Genomic DNA, 19,252 nt, shown 5'->3' with positions numbered 1-19,252 from the left:
AGGTCTTACGTTAGCTTAGCTAACGTAGCTCTTAACGTGGGCACCTATCACCTTCGAGAGCGTTAGTGACACTCACCTTTGTCACTAACGCTCTATTTGCCTTAATCCCCTACGTTAGAGTCCATGTTAACTAAGTTAACGTGGCTCTTAATGTAGTAATGAAGCCATCTTCCAATGTTAGTGACAAAAGTGAGTGTCACTAACATTGGTTCCTTGAACCCCACTCCACGTTAACTTTCACGTTAAGAATCTTAACGTGAGAGTTAACGTAGGCAATGAAAATGATTCAACGTTAGTGACAAAAGTGAGTGTCACTAACGTTGGCATTGTTGATCCTTGTCCACGTTAGAGTTCACGTTAACTTAGTTAACGTGACTCTTAACGTGGGGCATTGCCTAGTTTCCCAACGTTAGTGGTGTTCACTTTTACCACTAACGTTGAGGAGAAACGTTATTGGAGTTCACGTTTCTCATTAATGTAGAGTCCTTCTTTCCTTCTATGTTAAGTACCACGTTAACTTAGTTAACGTGGCACTTAACGTAGGCTATGAAATGGCTTCGCAGGCGTTATTGGTGATCACTTTTCTCATTAACGTTGCAAGTTAATTGCCATCCCACGTTAGTAGTCACGTTAACTAAGTTAACGTGAATGCTAACGTGATTCTTCCATGCTTCATTTGTCCTAAAATCAAGCAATTAAAGTGCATCAAAGCTCTAGCCAAAATCATGAGATCATGCATCACTAAAATATCATGTAATTCTAGCAAAAATCTCATGAAATCATGCAAAATTCACAATAGTTGCTTGAATGAAGGTGTAAGTGTATTTTCACCTAAAACTTGCCTTGTTTACTAGGAAAAATGCATGAAACTACCCTAAAACAGTAAAGAAAAGGTCAGTGAAACTGGCCTAGATGCCCTAGCATCACAACACCAAACTTAAAGCTTGCTTGTCCCTAAGCAAGTACTGAAGCATAAGCAAAATGAAATAAAAGAACAAGAAGAAAAGATGGGAATAGCATTCATGGTTCATGGAGTTTCATGCATAGCAACTTAGGTTCTTTCCTTTTAGGTTTCAAGCCTTTATCAAATCCCTAGTCACTCTCTTGATTGCATCCCTTGAGGCTTCTTTCTTATTGATCCTTCTCTTTAAGCTTATTAAATTTTTCTTTTGGCTAAGTGCTCTGTAAGAGGGCAACTTTTTATGATAAGCTTTCAGCCAACACTCCCAAACCAGTTGGTTTTAAGGTGCTTGGTGTTAAGACACCCCTAAGGACTTACTCCCTCAAGTCCCTTTCCCTCATACATACACACCACAGGAACATGGTTTGTTATTCTTTCTTTCTTGAGACCTTGGTGTCCAGCACCTCTTTGGGTTACTAAGTGCTCTGTAACAAGGGTTACTCTTGATAGTGGACTTTCAGCTGATAATCCCGGATTAGTTAATCCAAGTTACCAAGTGATAAAGCACCCCTAAGAGCTTATTCATCCAAGTAGATCCCTTGTACATAAACACCACAGACACATGCCTCAGTTTCACAACCCTTGGTGCCTAGCATTGTTCCTTTTTGTGTTCCCTTTCTTATTTCCACTTGTACTACACTTTTTCTTTACTTGTTGGGATCTTATTATTTAGCTAGCTTCAAGGAATGTGTCTCAAATTTATGACTTAGGATGGATAGTTGCTTTCTTTCCTTTCTTGGTGAACCAACTTAGCTTACTAATCATCCTACCACAAACACTTAGAATGCACTTCACAAAATGACTCCGTTCTTGTTCTTTCCATAACATTTTCTTTTTGATTAACTTAAAGAGACAAGCATACAAGTAGGCAAGATGACAGTGAGCATTCAAGACATTATGCTCAATAACATAGACTTAAGCAATGAAGAATTAAAGACAGAATTGAAAATCCTAAGCTACCATGGAAGCATGTTCTATTTCATACATGATTTTCCTTATTTAAAGCTTTGAAAAGGAAGGTAACTAAGAAGGAACTTCACCACCTTTCACTTGTTGGTCTGCTCATTCTCTTCTGCTCCCTTGGGATTCTCCTTGTCCACTTGAATCTCCATTCCCTTTACGCTTCCCCATCAGCTTTTTCCAGAATCCGGCATCCTCCATCTTCTTCTTTAATGCTTCCTTTTGCTGTTTCACCTTCCCTTCTTCTTGTTCAGTTAAGTTCTTGCGAAATGCCTCATAATTTGGGATGTCCGGGTGTAGGTGATGCATATGCTCAACCACATAGTTTAGCTTTGCCTGAGTGTTGATGCTAAATTCTTCTCGGTGTAGTTGCCTTCCTTCATTTTGTGGTTGGGTTTGCTGGTTTCCCCACCCAAAGCTTGGTTGGTTTTTCTAGCCTGGGTTGTAAGTGTTGGAATGTGGATCATATGGTTGCCTTTGTTGATTTCCCACATGGTTGGCCTCTTCCCAATCACCTCCTTCAGTGCTTACTTCCTCTTGATCTTGTGTGTGTATTGCAGCCACTTGATTTGTTTCTAATTTCCTGGTGAGCTCTGCTAGTTGCTTGGCAAACACCTTGTTTTGGGCTAGAATTGTATCAACATGGTTCAGCTCCATGACTCCCTTAGTGTTGTGTCTCTCTGAAGCATAGTAGTACTCATTCTCAGCCACTGTCTCAATCACTTCAATGGCTTCTTCCACAGTCTTTTTCCTGTTCAATGAACCTCCTGATGAATGGTCTACAGCCTTCCTTGATTCATAAGAAAGTCCATCATAGAAAATATGCAATTGCACCCAGTCATGGAACATGTCTGGTGGGCATTTCCTTGTCAAATCCTTGAACCTCTCCCATGCCTCGTAGAGAGTTTCACCATCTTGTTGTCTAAAAGTCTGAACCTCAGATCGAAGCCTATTGACCTTTTGTGGGGGGTAGAAACGTGCCAGAAACTTGCTTTCCACCTCATCCCAGGTTGTTAGGCTCCCCCTTGGGAATGATTCCAGCTACTTAGCTGCCTTGTCCCTAAGTGAAAATGGGAACAAGAGCAGTTTATAGGCATCTTCCTGGACTCCATTGGACTTCACAGTGTCGCAAATTCTCAGGAATTTTGTGAGATGTTGGTTTGGATCTTCATTAGCACTCCCACCAAATGAACAATGATTCTCCACCAATGATATTAGCTGTGGTTTGAGTTCAAAATTGTTGGCTTGAATGGGTGGTTTCTGAATGCTGCTACCACAATTCCCAGAGGTTGGGTTTATGTATGAACCAAGAACCCTCCTCTCGGGAATGGCATTGTTTCCATCAGCTCTCTCATGGTTGTGAACTTCTCTATCCATGTTGAGATCTAGAGCTTCTTCAAAATTGTCCTCAAATTCTCCTTCAGATTTTTCTTCTCCCAGTACTCTCTTCCCCCTTGCTTCCCTTCTAAGTTTATGAAGGGTCCTCTCTGGTTTGGTATATGGAGGAGTTGATGTCTCTCCTCTCCTACCTGTCATACAAGAACACAGCACAGGCAACAAACAAGTGAAATACTCTTGGTTAATGGAAGAGTATGGTTAGAGCAGTTGAGGAATTAATTCAAATAGTTAGTGAGTCAGTGAGTTAGTTGCTTGAATTTAAAGGCATAAAGAAAGAAAGCAAGTAACAGAGTGCAGAAATTAAAATTCAACAAGTAACTTGAACTGAATTAACAAAACAAGAAAAATGCTCAATCTAGTTAACTTCCAATTTGAGAATTGTCAATCGAAAACCAATCCCCGGCAACGGCGCCATAAACTTGATGCTACGATTTTAGGAAATTGCACGATCGGCAAAAATTCCTTCCGGCAAGTGCACCGGTTATCGTCAAGTAAAAACTCACAATAGAGTGAGGTCGAATCCCACAAGGATTGGTTGAGTGAGCAATTCGGATCAGAAGTGTGTTCTAGTTGAGCGGAATCAAGATTTAGATGAGAATTGCGGAATGTAAAATTGGCGGGAAACGTAAATGGCAAGAAATTGAAATTGCGGAATCTTAAATTGCATGAATTAAAGAGCGAGAAGCTAAATTGCTGAAATTAAAAAGGGATCAGGGTGATTGCATGAATTTAATTGTAGAATGTAAGAGAAAGTGGTAGATCAGAAATGGGGAATTCATTGGGTTTCAGGAGATATTGAGATCTCCGAATCAAAACATTTTTATCCCTTCCTCAACCAATGCGTTCATTGAATTTTGCTTGGCAATCTTATATGATTGGATCCCAATCCCTTGGCTCACCAATTCTCTCTAAAAACAAACAAATTCCCAATCCCTTGGTTTAAATGTTCATAAGAAGAGATGACGCTCGATCACTGATTATACCACACAGTTTCATGAACCACAATTTGGTAGGATTACATGTCACAATATCCATCCAAACCCCAATCCAATTCACTGTGAGAAAGCTTTTCTAGCATGAATCCTCCATTCCTTTCCCAAGGTTCCGAAGGATTCCAATTATGGATAGTTTCTTTCCCAAGACAACTAACCAATGGAATTAGATCGAGAAGCTTTCTAACAAAAATTCAAGAGAAAAGATTGAAGAAGAAGATAAAAACTATTATTGATTCATTGAATTACAATAGAGCTCCCTAACCCAATGAAATGGGGTTTAGTGAGTCATAGCTCTGAATTCAATTACAAAAAGTATGAAAACTAGAAAAATGATCAAAAGTCCTCAACTAACTTAAATTCTATCCTATTTATACACTTTCTAAATTGAGCTTCTGTTGTGTTTCTTGGGCTTTGAGGCCTTTCCCTGATTTCCTTTTGCTTTGGGTTTATGATCCATAATCCTGATGAGGCTGCTGATCCAATTCTGTAACATTCATTGAGCCAACTTAGTGATAATCAAGTAATGACACATGACTCAACAAATTGAAATTCCAGACTCATCAATTCTTTAGGCCCAATCCCATAAACCATGATATTCAATTGGGTTTCATACCAGAGTACGTTTAAGTTAATGTTTGTGCTCAAATGCTAACTTAAAACTGCAATATCTTTGGCCCAGAAACCTTTTCAAATAGTGGCGTTTAAGTTGCAGTTTAAGCTTAAACTGCAACTTAAACGCCAGACACTTCCAGTGATGCCTTTTGTGGAAGCACGTTTAAGTTCCAGTTTAACCTTAAACTGGAACTTAAACGTTGGACACTCCTGGAGGTGGTATAACTTAAGCACGTTTAAGCTTCAGTTTAAGGTTAAACTGAAGCTTAAACGTGGAAATGGAAGAAAGCAACCCTGGAGGGTAAAGTAGTCGAACACGTTTAAGCTTCAGTTTAAGCTTAAACTGGAGCTTAAACGTGGAAATGAAGAAAGCAACCCTGGAGGAGAATTTTGGTCAAACACGTTTAAGCTCCAGTTTAAGGTTAAACTGGAGCTTAAACGTGGAAATGGCTCCCTGGTGTATTTCTCATTTCTGGCGTTTAACTTCCAGTTTAAGGTTAAACTGGAGGTTAAACGCCACTTTCAGCCTTTCCTCAGCTTTCATGATTTTGGCGTTTAAGCTCCAGTTTAAGCTTAAACTGGAGCTTAAACGCCACTGATAGTTCCCAGCATTATATGGCTTGGCAGTTTAAGTTCCAGTTTAAGCTTAAACTGGAACTTAAACTCCACATGTGATATTCAAGCTTCCTTTATTGATTTTGTTGCTTCCTTGCCTAGCCTCTTCTTCCCTGAAGTCATCCAAACAACTGCATCAAAGTCTTGCAAAATTTCATGAGAAATCTTCCATTCATAGCATTCAAGTAATATAACTAAAAACTCATGGAATTTGCATCAAAATCATACTGTTTGGATGGTTCATTGCTTTGTTATTCATTTAACCATTCTTGGTTACTTTAAGCTCAAGAAAATGCATAAAACAACTAAAACTAACAGAAAAATGCTAGTGAAACTAGCCTAAGATGCCTTGGCATCACACAACACCAAACTTAATACTTGCTTGTCCCTAAGCAAGTTCTGAGTTATTTGAGAAGAAAGTATGAAACAGAAAGCAATTACATTGGCTATATTAGCAAGCATTTGAAGTTCATCAGAAGGGTTTTATGCAGAAAGTTGCAGCATCACTTTTTCATTCTTATCAGGCAAGATTATCACTTTTTCACTGCATCCATTAAACACTGCTATGGCCTCTTGTTATTCTTATGTCCTTGGCACTTTTCTCTTCTTTGTTTTTCTTTTTCTTAGAGCTCCTTTGCTCCTTGTTTGCTCAGTGTCATGTGTTGCACAAGCCTTTGGCATTTTCTTTTTCTTATCAGTGCACTACACATATCTACTACAGGCATTTTAGTTCACATTTCTTCTTGAGACATTGGTGCCCAGCACCTCTTTGTGTGACTAAATGTTTTGTATTTAGGTTGCTCTTGATAATGGACTTTTGGTTGATAATCCCGGGTTAGTTAACCCAAGTTACCAAGTGTTGAAACACTCCTCAAAACCTATTCATCCAAGCATATCCTTAATACATAAACACCACAGGCATTTGTCTCAGAAGTTCAAACCATTGGTGCCTAGCTTATTTTCTCAAATTTTTTTTTGCTTTTTGGTTGCCTTTTTCAGTGGCTTTTTCTTCTTCTTTTTCTTTCTTTTTTTATGGCCAAAGACATTTATTCATCAAGATCCATAGACAGTATTCAACTTCTACACAAAAATGATAATTCTACACTCAATTTTCAGTGAGCTGACTAAACAATCAAGCATGCATACCACCACTTAATTCTACTTGATTTGTCACTAAATGAGCCAAGTTACTTTTGTTCAAACTTTTCTTTTATTTTTGGAAACAGAACAAGCATGGAAAGCATTTGTTTAAGAAGGTGAAGTTATATCCAAACATCTAGGCATTCACTTTATTCAAAGCAGTAAACCAACACTCATACTAAAAACTTCACATTCCAGAAAGATTCAACAATTACAGTTTAAACCAGAACAAGCATGCTTTTGTTTGCCTTTTAAAGAATGGTCAAGGAACAACACCACCTTGTGAAATTTCTTGTTTTCTCTTTGTTGCCAGGAAACAATTTGATTTCTCCTTCTTCTCCTAGTTGTTGCTTCATGTTCTTTCTAAGATCCTTGTTTCCTTTCCTGCAAAGAGTGATGAAGTTGCTTGCTTCTCAAGCACTTGAGTGGTTAGCTCAACTATGTATGGGCAAGTGTCTGAGTCTTAAGTTGGTGTGTGAACACCAAACTTAGTCTCCTACTTACTCCTCTGCTCTTTGAATCCTTGAATTCTCCTTGGAATGAAGTTGCTACTAAGGATTTTAAGCATTTCTGTGATTGCTTAGAATGGTTGTTCCTTTCATATAATTCAAAGGTTGTTGTGTTCAGTTGATCTGTATGGTGGAACACCAAACTTAGAGTCACACATTCCCCTTTGAATTATTGATCCATGAATTCATTGTTTGGTGTGAAACACCAAACTTAATTCTTTGCAATGCACAGAAACTACTTCACCTTTTTATTGAAACAAATAAAAGAAACAGCAAAAGAGTATTACCTCAGGTTGGGTTGCCTCCCAACAAGCGCTTCTTTAACGTCATTAGCTTGACGGTCAGCTTCCTCAGTTGAGGTGATATTTAACCTTGTCCTTCTCCTCCATATCTCCCAAGTAATGTTTGAGTCTTTGACCATTCACAGTGAAGGTTCGTTGTGACTTTTCTTCCATGATTTCTACTTGTCCATATTGGGAGACCTTGGTGACAAGGAATGGTCCAGACCACCTTGATTTTAGCTTCCCTGGAAATAGCTTCAGCCTAGAATTGTAGAGCAATACTTTTTGTCCCTCTTCAAATTTCCTTGGGGCTATGTTGCTGTCATGCTTCTTCTTTGCTCTTTCTTTGTAATTTTTGGCATTCTCATAAGCTTTAACTCTGAATTCTTCCAACTCTTGAATTTGCAACATCCTTCTTTCTCCAGCAGCTTTGCTGTCCAAGTTCAAGAGTTTCAAGGCCCAGAATGCCTTGTGCTCCAACTCCAGTGGCAAATGGCAAGCTTTTCCATATACTAGTTGGTAAGGAGACATTCCAATTGGTGTTTTGAAAGCTGTCCTATATGCCCAAAGAGCATCATCTAGCTTAATCGACCAGTCCTTCCTTGAAGTTCCCACAGTCTTTTCCAGGATTCTTTTGAGTTCCCTATTAGATATTTCGGCTTGCCCACTTGTCTGTGGATGGTATGGTGTGGCTACCTTGTGTTTGACTCCATATTTTAGAAGCAATGTCTCTAATGGTTTGTTGCAGAAGTGGCTTCCTCCATCACTGATGATTGCTCTTGGAACCCCAAAACGGCAAAAAATGTGTTTTCTGAGGAAGTTCATGACTACCTTATTATCATTGGTTGGAGTTGCTATTGCTTCAACCCATTTGGAGACATAGTCTACTGCCACAAGAATGTAATTATTTGAGTATGAGGTGGGAAAGGGTCCCATGAAATCTATCCCCCATACATCAAACAATTCAAGTTCCAGAATGAATTGTTGTGGCATTTCATTTCTTCTTGGCAGGTTCCCCGCTTTCTGGCATTCATGGCAGTGCTTCACTAGTTCCTTTGCATCTTTGAAGATAGTGGGCCAATAAAAACCACACTGCAACACCTTAGCTGCTGTTCTTTCTCCTGCAAAATGTCCTCCATAAGTGGAGCCATGGCAGTCCCATAAGACTTCCCTTCCTTCTTCCTCTGATATGCATCTTCTGAGTATGCCATCCGAACATTTTTTGAACAAGTATGGTTCATCCCAGATGAAGTATTTGGCATCATTTACCAATTTCTTCCTTTGATGCTTGTTAAATTCCAACGGCAAACTCCCAGTGGCCTTGAAGTTTGCTATGTCTGCAAACCAGGATGCTTTCTGAATTACCATGAGTTGTTCATCAGGAAAGCACTCATTTATATGTGTGCTTTGTGTGCTTCCTTCTTCACATGGTATCCTTGATAAATGGTCTGCCACCTTGTTCTCTACACCCTTCTTGTCTTTGATTTCAATGTCAAATTCCTGCAACAAAAGAACCCATCTAATAAGTCTTGGTTTGAATTCTTGTTTAGCAAGTAAGTATTTTAAAGCTGAATGATCAGTGAAGACAATGACTTTAGATCCAATGAGATAGGATCTAAATTTGTCAAATGCAAATACTATTGCCAAGAGTTCTTTTTCAGTGGTTGTGTAATTCCTTTGGTTATCATTCAAGACTTTACTGGCATAATAAATCACATGTACCAAATTGTCTTTCCTTTGTCCTAACACTGCCCCAACAGCAAGGTCTGATGCATCACACATCAGTTCAAAAGGTAAGTTCCAATCAGGTGGGGCAATGATAGGTGCAGAGGAAAGTTTTTGCTTCAAAAGTTCATAGGCTAGCATGCAATTTTTATCAAATACAAAGGGTGTATCAGAGACAAGCAAGTTACTCAAAGGTTTGGCTATTTTAGAAAAGTCTCTAATAAACCTTCTGTAAAAGCTAGCGTGTCCCAAAAAACTCCTAACTGCCTTGACATTACTTGGTGGAGGTAGTTTTTCAATGAGTTCCACCTTAGCTCTGTCCACCTCAATGCCTCCATTAGAGATTTTGTGGCCAAGGACTATTCCTTCTGTGACCATGAAATGACACTTTTCCCAGTTTAATACTAGGTTGGTCTCTTGGCATCTCTTAAGCACCAAGGCAAGGTGGTGTAGGCAGCTAGGAAAAGAATCTCCAAACACAGAAAAATCATCCATGAAAACCTCAATAAATTTTTCAATCATGTCCGAAAAGATGGACAGCATGCATCTTTGGAAAGTGGCAGGTGCATTGCACAATCCAAAGGGCATGCGTCTATAAGCAAAAACTCCATATGGACAAACAAATGATGTTTTCTCTTGATCTCTTGGATCAACTACTATCTGATTATAGCCTGAGTATCCATCCAGAAAGCAATAGTAAGCATGTCCTGCAAGCCTTTCAAGCATCTGATCCATGAATGGGAGTGGGAAATGATCTTTTCTGGTGGCTTCATTGAGCTTCCTGTAGTCTATGCATATCCTCCACCCAGTGACAGTTCTTGTGGGTATGAGTTCGTTCCTCTCATTTGGCACCACAGTTATGCCACCTTTCTTGGGAACTACATGGATGGGACTAACCCATGGGCTATCAGAAATGGGGTAGATTACCCCTGCTTGCCATAACTTCATGACCTCCTTTTGTACCACTTCTTTCATGACGGGATTCAATCTTCTCTGAGCTTGAATGGAGGGTCTAGCATCCTCTTCTAACAAGATTTTATGCATGCATATGGATGAACTTATCCCCTTCAAATCAGCTAGGGTCCATCCAATGGCATCTTGATGAGTTTGTAGCACCTTGATCAATTCTTCTTCCTGTTCTTGGCTCAGGGCAGAGCTAATGATAACAGGATGGCTCTCATCACTACCCAAGTATGCATACTTGAGATTAGGGGGCAATGCTTTGAGCTCAGGTTTTGGTGCTTCCTTCTCTTCTTTCACTCTCTCTGGCATGCTTGGCATGGTTGTTTCAGCAGCCTTGATGTCACTAACTTCAATATCCTTGGTGAACTCCTCCTCTGCCACTTCCTTTGTTGTTTCCTCAAAGGTTTCTTGTACTGCAATGTCCACTACATCCACCCTCATGCATTCCTTTAGTGATTCTGATGGATAGCTCATTGCCTTGAATACGTTAAACACCAATTGCTCATCATGTAGTCTAAGAGTGAGTTCACCCTTTTGGACATCTATGATGGCTCCAGCAGTAGCCAGGAAGGGTCTTCCCAGGATTATCGAAGCTTTGGCTTCTTCCTCCATATCTAACACCACAAAATCGGCAGGAAATATAAAATCTCCCACTTTCACCAACAAATCCTCAACTATCCCATGAGGGAATTTAAAAGTTTGATCTGCCAATTGGAGGGCCATTCTTGTTGGTTTGGCTTCCTCGATCTTCATTCTTCTCATCATTGTTAGAGACATCAAATTGATACTGGCCCCTAAGTCACACAAGGCCTTCTCCACCATGACTTCTCCTATGATGCAGAGGATTTGGAAACTGCCTGGATCCTTCAATTTCTGAGGCAATTTGTGTTGAATGATGGCACTGCATTCTCCAGTCAACAACACAGTTTCATCATTTCTCCAGCTTCTCTTCTTGGTCATTAATTCCTTTAAGAATTTTGCATAGAGTGGCATTTGCTCTATTGCCTCAGCAAACGGAATGTTGATTTGAAGCTTCTTGAAAATCTCCAAGAACCTGGAGAATTGGCCATCCTTTTCACTTTTCATCAAACGTTGAGGATATGGTGCTTTGGGTGTATAAGGCTTCAGGACCTCTTTTTCTTTTTCTTTTGTTGCAGACGGTGTAAAAGATTATCCCTGTTCCTTGTCTCTCACATTTTCCTTTGCTTCATCCTCTGTGGTTTCCTTTGAGATCTCCTTTAGCTTCTTTCCACTTCTGAGGGTTATGGCCTTACATTCTTCCCTTGCAATAGCCTTGGCAGCATGAGAAACGCTTGGCCCAGGGGTTTGCTTAGACAAATACCCAATTTGATTTTCTAGCTTCTGGATGGCAGCTCCTTGGTTTTGCAAGTTAGAATTTACTTCTTCCTTAAAGGCTTTCAATTCGGTTATGTCTTGACCCATGGTTGCAAGCATTCCTTCTATCCTGTTTAATTGATCTTGAAATTGTTGGTTCGGATTAGGTTGGGCAGGTTGATTATTTTGGCCATGATATGGTGGTTGGGAGTAAGTGTTTTGTGTGGCTTGGTATGATCTTTGGTTGGAGTTTTGGTATGTGGAATTGTTATGTTGGTTGGGGTTGTAAGGTTTGTGGTTTTGTGGTTGGGTTTGCTGGTTTCCCCACCCAAAGTTTGGTTGGTTTTTCCAGCCTGGGTTGTAAGTGTTGGAATGTGGATCATATGGTTGCCTTTGTTGATTTCCCACATGGTTGGCCTCTTCCCAATCACCTCCTTCAGTGCTTACTTCCTCTTGATCTTGTGTGTGTATTGCAGCCACTTGATTTGTTTCTAATTTCCTGGTGAGCTCTGCTAGTTGCTTGGCAAACACCTTGTTTTGGGCTAGAATTGTATCAACATGGTTCAGCTCCATGACTCCCTTAGTGTTGTGTCTCTCTGAAGCATAGTAGTACTCATTCTCAGCCACTGTCTCAATCACTTCAATGGCTTCTTCCACAGTCTTTTTCCTGTTCAATGAACCTCCTGATGAATGGTCTACAGCCTTCCTTGATTCATAAGAAAGTCCATCGTAGAAAATATGCAATTGCACCCAGTCATGGAACATGTCTGGTGGGCATTTCCTTGTCAAATCCTTGAACCTCTCCCATGCCTCGTAGAGAGTTTCACCATCTTGTTGTCTAAAAGTCTGAACCTCAGATCGAAGCCTATTGACCTTTTGTGGGGGGTAGAAACGTGCCAGAAACTTGCTTTCCACCTCATCCCAGGTTGTTAGGCTCCCCCTTGGGAATGATTCCAGCCACTTAGCTGCCTTGTCCCTAAGTGAAAATGGGAACAAGAGCAGTTTATAGGCATCTTCCTGGACTCCATTGGACTTCACAGTGTCGCAAATTCTCAGGAATTTTGTGAGATGTTGGTTTGGATCTTCATTAGCACTCCCACCAAATGAACAATGATTCTCCACCAGTGATATTAGTTGTGGTTTGAGTTCAAAATTGTTGGCTTGAATGGGTGGTTTCTGAATGCTGCTACCACAATTCCCAGAGGTTGGGTTTATGTATGAACCAAGAACCCTCCTCTCGGGAATGGCATTGTTTCCATCAGCTCTCTCATGGTTGTGAACTTCTCTATCCATGTTGAAATCTAGAGCTTCTTCAAAATTGTCCTCAGATTCTCCTTCAGATTTTTCTTCTCCCAGTACTCTCTTCCCTCTTGCTTCCCTTCTAAGTTTATGAAGGGTCCTCTCTGGTTCGGTATATGGAGGAGTTGATGTCTCTCCTCTCCTACCTGTCATACAAGAACACAGCACAGGCAACAAACAAGTGAAATACTCTTGGTTAATGGAAGAGTATGGTTAGAGCAGTTGAGGAATTAATTCAAATAGTTAGTGAATTAGTGAGTTAGTTGCTTGAATTTAAAGGCATAAAGAAAGAAAGCAAGTAACAGAGTGCAAAAATTAAAATTCAACAAGTAACTTGAACTGAATTAACAAAACAAGAAAAATGCTCAATCTAGTTAACTTCCAATTTGAGAATTGTCAATCGAAAACCAATCCCCGGCAACGGCGCCATAAACTTGATGCTACGATTTTAGGAAATTGCACGATCGGCAAAAATTCCTTCCGGCAAGTGCACCGGTTATCGTCAAGTAAAAACTCACAATAGAGTGAGGTCGAATCCCACAAGGATTGGTTGAGTGAGCAATTCGGATTAGAAGTGTATTCTAGTTGAGCGGAATCAAGATTTAGATGAGAATTGCGGAATGTAAAATTGGCGGGAAACGTAAATGGCAAGAAATTGAAATTGCGGAATCTTAAATTGCATGAATTAAAGAGCGAGAAGCTAAATTGCTGAAATTAAAAAGGGATCAGGGTGATTGCATGAATTTAATTGCAGAATGTAAGAGAAAGTGGTAGATCAGAAATGGGGAATTCATTGGGTTTCAGGAGATATTGAGATCTCCAAATCAAAACATTTTTATCCCTTCCTCAACCAATGCGTTCATTGAATTTTGCTTGGCAATCTTATATGATTGGATCCCAATCCCTTGGCTCACCAATTCTCTCTAAAAACAAACAAATTTCCAATCCCTTGGTTTAAATGTTCATAAGAAGAGATGACGCTCGATCACTGATTATACCATACAGTTTCATGAACCACAATTTGGTAGGATTACATGTCACAATATCCATCCAAACCCCAATCCAATTCACTGTGAGAAAGCTTTTCTAGCATGAATCCTCCATTCCTTTCCCAAGGTTCCGAAGGATTCCAATTATGGATAGTTTCTTTCCCAAGACAACTAACCAATGGAATTAGATCGAGAAGCTTTCTAACAAAAATTCAAGAGAAAAGATTGAAGAAGAAGATAAAAACTATTATTGATTCATTGAATTACAATAGAGCTCCCTAACCCAATGAAAGGGGGTTTAGTGAGTCATAGCTCTGAATTCAATTACAAAAAGTATGAAAACTAGAAAAATGATCAAAAGTCCTCAACTAACTTAAATTCTATCCTATTTATACACTTTCTAAATTGAGCTTCTGTTGTGTTTCTTGGGCTTTGAGGCCTTTCCCTGATTTCCTTTTGCTTTGGGTTTATGATCCATAATCCTGATGAGGCTGCTGATCCAATTCTGTAACATTCATTGAGCCAACTTAGTGATAATCAAGTAATGACACATGACTCAACAAATTGAAATTCCAGACTCATCAATTCTTTAGGCCCAATCCCATAAACCATGATATTCAATTGGGTTTCATACCAGAGTATGTTTAAGTTAACGTTTGTGCTCAAATGCTAACTTAAAACTGCAATATCTTTGGCCCAGAAACCTTTTCAAATAGTGGCGTTTAAGTTGCAGTTTAAGCTTAAACTGTAACTTAAACGCCAGACACTTCCAGTGATGCCTTTTGTGGAAGCACGTTTAAGTTCCAGTTTAAGCTTAAACTGGAACTTAAATGTTGGACACTCCTGGAGGTGGTATAACTTAAGCACGTTTAAGCTTCAGTTTAAGGTTAAACTGAAGCTTAAACGTGAAAATGGAAGAAAGCAACCCTGGAGGGTAAAGTAGTCGAACACGTTTAAGCTTCAGTTTAAGCTTAAACTGGAGCTTAAACGTGGAAATGAAGAAAGCAACCCTGGAGGAGAATTTTGGTCGAACACGTTTAAGCTCCAGTTTAAGGTTAAACTGGAGCTTAAACGTGGAAATAGCTCCCTGGTGCATTTCTCATTTCTGGCGTTTAACTTCCAGTTTAAGGTTAAACTGGAGGTTAAACGCCACTTTCAGCCTTTCCTCAGCTTTCATGATTTTGGCGTTTAAGCTCCAGTTTAAGCTTAAACTGGAGCTTAAACGCCACTGATAGTTCCCAGCATTATATGGCTTGGCAGTTTAAGTTCCAGTTTAAGCTTAAACTGGAACTTAAACTCCACATGTGATATTCAAGCTTCCTTTATTGATTTTGTTGCTTCCTTGCCTAGCCTCTTCTTCCCTGAAGTCATCCAAACAACTGCATCAAAGTCTTGCAAAATTTCATGAGAAATCTTCCATTCATAGCATTCAAGTAATATAACTAAAAACTCATGGAATTTGCATCAAAATCATACTGTTTGGATGGTTCATTGCTTTGTTATTCATTTAACCATTCTTGGTTACTTTAAGCTCAAGAAAATGCATAAAACAACTAAAACTAACAGAAAAATGCTAGTGAAACTAGCCTAAGATGCCTTGGCATCACGAAGCCATCATTGATGTCCAAAAGGGTGAACTTGTCCTTAGACTACATGAATAGAAAATGATATTCAATGTGTTCAAGGCCATGAGTTACCTACAAGACTCATTGGAAGAATATATGAGGTTAGACTCGGTGGATGCTGTAGTGCAAGAGACTCTTGAAGAAGAAGAACTTAGGGGGTTACCAGAAGAAGAGGAATCACCATCAAGCGAAGAGGTTGCAACGGCTGAAACTCATGTTCAGGGAACGCTAGAGGGGAAGGATGAAAGAAAAGAAGCATCCAAACTTGAACTAAAGGCACTGCCGCTGATAAACCCCAATTTTATGGTTTATCTTGTGCTTAATTTGGGGGTTTTTGTCAATATTTCTCGCACTTATTCACAAGAAATGCATGGTTTTGTGTTCACTTCCTAATATTGCTCCATAATAGAAAACATGCTTATTTTGCCTTAGAATTGCTATATTTTGATCCTCTTTATTGCCATTCGATGCCGTGACTATTTGTTGAGTGATTTCAGAATTAATAAGGTAAGAATGGCCTAGAAGAGAGAAGGAAAGCATGCACAAGAGGAAGGAACATGAAGATTTGGATTTTGGGAACTGCAGCATCGACGCGCACGCGCACATCACGCGCACGCGTAGATAACGATAGCTGGAAGCGGCGGGCAAGGATGGACGCATCTGCACAAGCTAGAGAATTCCAACCGATGCGCACGTGCACTTGGCGCGCATGCATGGATCACAAAAGCAATCGGCGCGTGCGCCCGCATGGCGCGCACGCACGGGAAGCTACAAGTGACCTCATTAAAGGAAATCGTGCCTGGCGATTTCTGAGGCTCATGAGGCCCAATTTCAAGCTATTTCTGCATGAAAAAAGACCCAAGGATGCTAGGGAGAAGGGGGGATCAATTATTTTACACTAAGACACATTTTTCTATTTTTTTTGGGTTCTTTGTTCTTCTAGAGAGAGAAACCCTTGTTCTTCTCTAGATCTAGCTTTAATTTGATCTTCCCTTTTTGAATCTGAATTGGATTTTGTTATTTACTAGTTTTGATCATTTAATTTGAATCCCTTAGTATACTTTTGCTTACATCTTGTGTTAGTTTATGGATTCTTGTCAATTGTCACTTTATACCCATTGCATGAATGTTGTGAATCTTGACTTGTTGATGTTACATTGATGATTTCTATGCTTAGTTATATTGTTTGAGTGATTGTAAGTTGATATTTGTTAGTGGGTATTTGTTAATTTCAATCCATTTGCAATTTGAACATGTCTCTTGTTAATGCTTACCAAGTGTTTGATGAATTGTTTACCTTGATTATGGAGTAGTTCTTTTTACTCTTGGGCTAGACCAAGGGAATTGGGTAAACTTGAGTCATTGGGTCTAGTGGATTTGATGATTTGGGAACCCTTAGTGGTCAATTTGATACCCGTTGACACTAGCCTACTAGTAGGTTAATTAGTAGTGAGGTTGGGCCTTATGGGTAGATGTTGACCAAACCATTTAACTTACTTCAAGTATAGAAGTAGACTTAATGAGTTTGGCTCCTCATAATTGTCAAGATATGGTTATTAGACAAGGATAGTGACCCCAATTCCCATGCCTAGCCAAGAGTTGCTTTTATTATTCATATTTGAAAACCCAAATTCTTAATTGTCTTGCTTTAGTTGTAGCTATTATCTAGTTGAGAGTAGAATTAAATTGAATGTTGTCTTCTTAGTTTGAAATTGCTTACATCTTGTTTGGTTATTTGAATTAGTTCTTTGCACTTTAGATTACTTGCTTGTTAAGATTTCTAGTTTATTTTCTCACTTATGACTTACACCCCCAGATTTCTAACCAATGTTGAAGCACATGTTTGCCCATTCCTTGTGAGACGACCCGAGGTTTGAATACTTCGGTTATTTTATTGGGGTTGAACTTGTGACAACCAATTCCCTTCTAAATTTGATCCTCGAAGGTTGTTGTTGGTAGAGCTATACTTGCAACGTAACTTCATTGAGAAACTCTCTTCCAACAATCCTCCCGTATCAAATTTTTGGGGCCATTGCTGGGGAATGGTTGCAACATATGCCTTGATATTGGTTATGTGAATATGTGAATATTGTAGATAGTTTGTTTGCTTTCAATATTTAGCTATAGTTTATCTTTTTTTTATTTTTGTGCTATGACTCTCAAGTTTGATGACTCGGTCTCAACCGAATTCTAGCTTAGCCAATTTTGATCCCGAGATTGAAAGAACTTTGTTACACACTCGGCAAGCTAGACGGCGGTTGGACTATACGGCTAGTACTTCGGCCTCTTTTGAGGAACATACCGAATCACTAGATGGTACCGAGAGTGACTTGGAGTCCGCTACTTCCTATTATTCTGTTGACACTACTAATACATCTTTGCATCCTACAGGTGAACCATACATGGCGGAGCCACGCCGGATCACTTTACATGAGCAAGGAGCTCCGGATATTCTACTTCAACCATTACAAGCAACGTATCCTAACCTTGATCCAAACTTTGAATTGAAGAATAGCTTGATAAATCTACTGCCTAAGTATCATGGGTTGCCGGGTCAAGACCCCTGACGTTAGGATTTTTGCCAGTAAAGAATGTCATAAAAACAGTTGCGTTGTAGATATAGTCTCTAAATCGACAAAAATCCCTTCGTACAAACGTTTTGGTTGTCACAAGTAACAAACCCCTTTAAAATTGATAACCGAGTATTAAACCTCGAGTCGTCTTCTCAAGGAATTGCAGGGAGGTATGTTCTTATTATTGGCTATGGAGATTGTAAATTGGGGGTTTTTAAAGTATGAGATAAAAAGCAACAATAGTAAATAGCAGAGGAAATAAAATAATAGCAATAAAAATAAACTCTTGGCAAGGTATTAAGATCTGGAGGTCCTATCCTAGTTATCCTTATCAATTGTGATGAGAATTGGATTCTTCCCCCACCTTATTAACCTCTAACTATGGAGGTAAGTTAAGTGGCAAATTAATTCCAATTTTCAATCAACAATGAGTTTGATAACTCAAGAGTTACCAATGTCTCAACCAAAGCCAAAAAGAAAATAGTAAATTTACTGAATAAAAATTGTCTTCAGATGGGAAGCAGTAATCATGTAAATAAAAGAAAGCAATCATGAATGGAAATACCTCAAATAATATTAATTAAGAAAATTATATGTAACATGGAACATTGAAAATAAATAAAAATAAAGAACCTGGGATTGAGAGTCACTCCTAAAACTAAGAGAAGTCCTAATCCTAAGAGAGAGAGAGGAGATAACCTCTCTCTAAAACTACATCTAAAACATAAAAGTGAATTATGAGTGCTTTTTTATGAATACATGCATTTTCCCACTTTATAGCCTTTAATCTGTGTTCTCTGGGCCAAAAAATGGGTTAGAAATAGCCCAGAAATCACTTCCAGCGCTTTCTGGTCCGTACAGGTCGCGGAAAAGTGACGCGGCCGCGTCATCCACGCGACCGCGCGGATTGGTTGTTGGCTAGGTCACGCGTCCGCGTGACCCACGCATTCGCATCGCCTGGCGTCGAGGCAACTATGGCGAATTATATATCAAATCAAAGCCCCGGACGTTAGCTTTCCAACGCAACTAGAACCGCGTCGTTTGGACCTCTGTAGCTAAAGTTATAGCCGTTTGAGTGCGAAGAGGACAGGCTAGATAGCTTAGCAGTTTTTCCAACTTCTTGCATTCCTTCCACTTTGCATGCTTCCTTTCCATCCTCCAAGCCATTCTTGCCCTGTAATATCTGAAATCACTTAACACACATATCAAGACATCTAATGATGATAAGAGAGGATTAATAATAAGCAAATATAAGTCCAAAGAAACATGTTT

General features: G+C 39.5%; 2 non-coding genes across 2 annotated transcripts; both read left to right on the top strand.

Moving 5' to 3' along the window:
- The first annotated feature begins 2,768 nt into the window (after nt 1-2,768).
- On the top strand, nt 2,769-2,872 carry LOC112793870 (small nucleolar RNA R71). Its single transcript, XR_003198559.1, has one exon. It is a non-coding gene; the product is annotated as a small nucleolar RNA R71 (small nucleolar RNA).
- Nucleotides 2,873-12,257: 9,385 nt separating this feature from the next.
- LOC112793881 (small nucleolar RNA R71) lies at nt 12,258-12,361 on the top strand. The gene has a single exon (XR_003198570.1). It is a non-coding gene; the product is annotated as a small nucleolar RNA R71 (small nucleolar RNA).
- The last annotated feature ends 6,891 nt before the right edge of the window (nt 12,362-19,252 follow it).

The sequence above is a fragment of the Arachis hypogaea genome, chromosome 3 (assembly GCF_003086295.3).
Source record: "Arachis hypogaea cultivar Tifrunner chromosome 3, arahy.Tifrunner.gnm2.J5K5, whole genome shotgun sequence".
In the NCBI taxonomy this organism is placed as follows: Eukaryota; Viridiplantae; Streptophyta; class Magnoliopsida; order Fabales; family Fabaceae; genus Arachis; species Arachis hypogaea.
The sequence above is the reverse complement of the archived record's forward strand: the minus strand, read 5'-3'. Positions and strand labels throughout refer to the sequence as shown.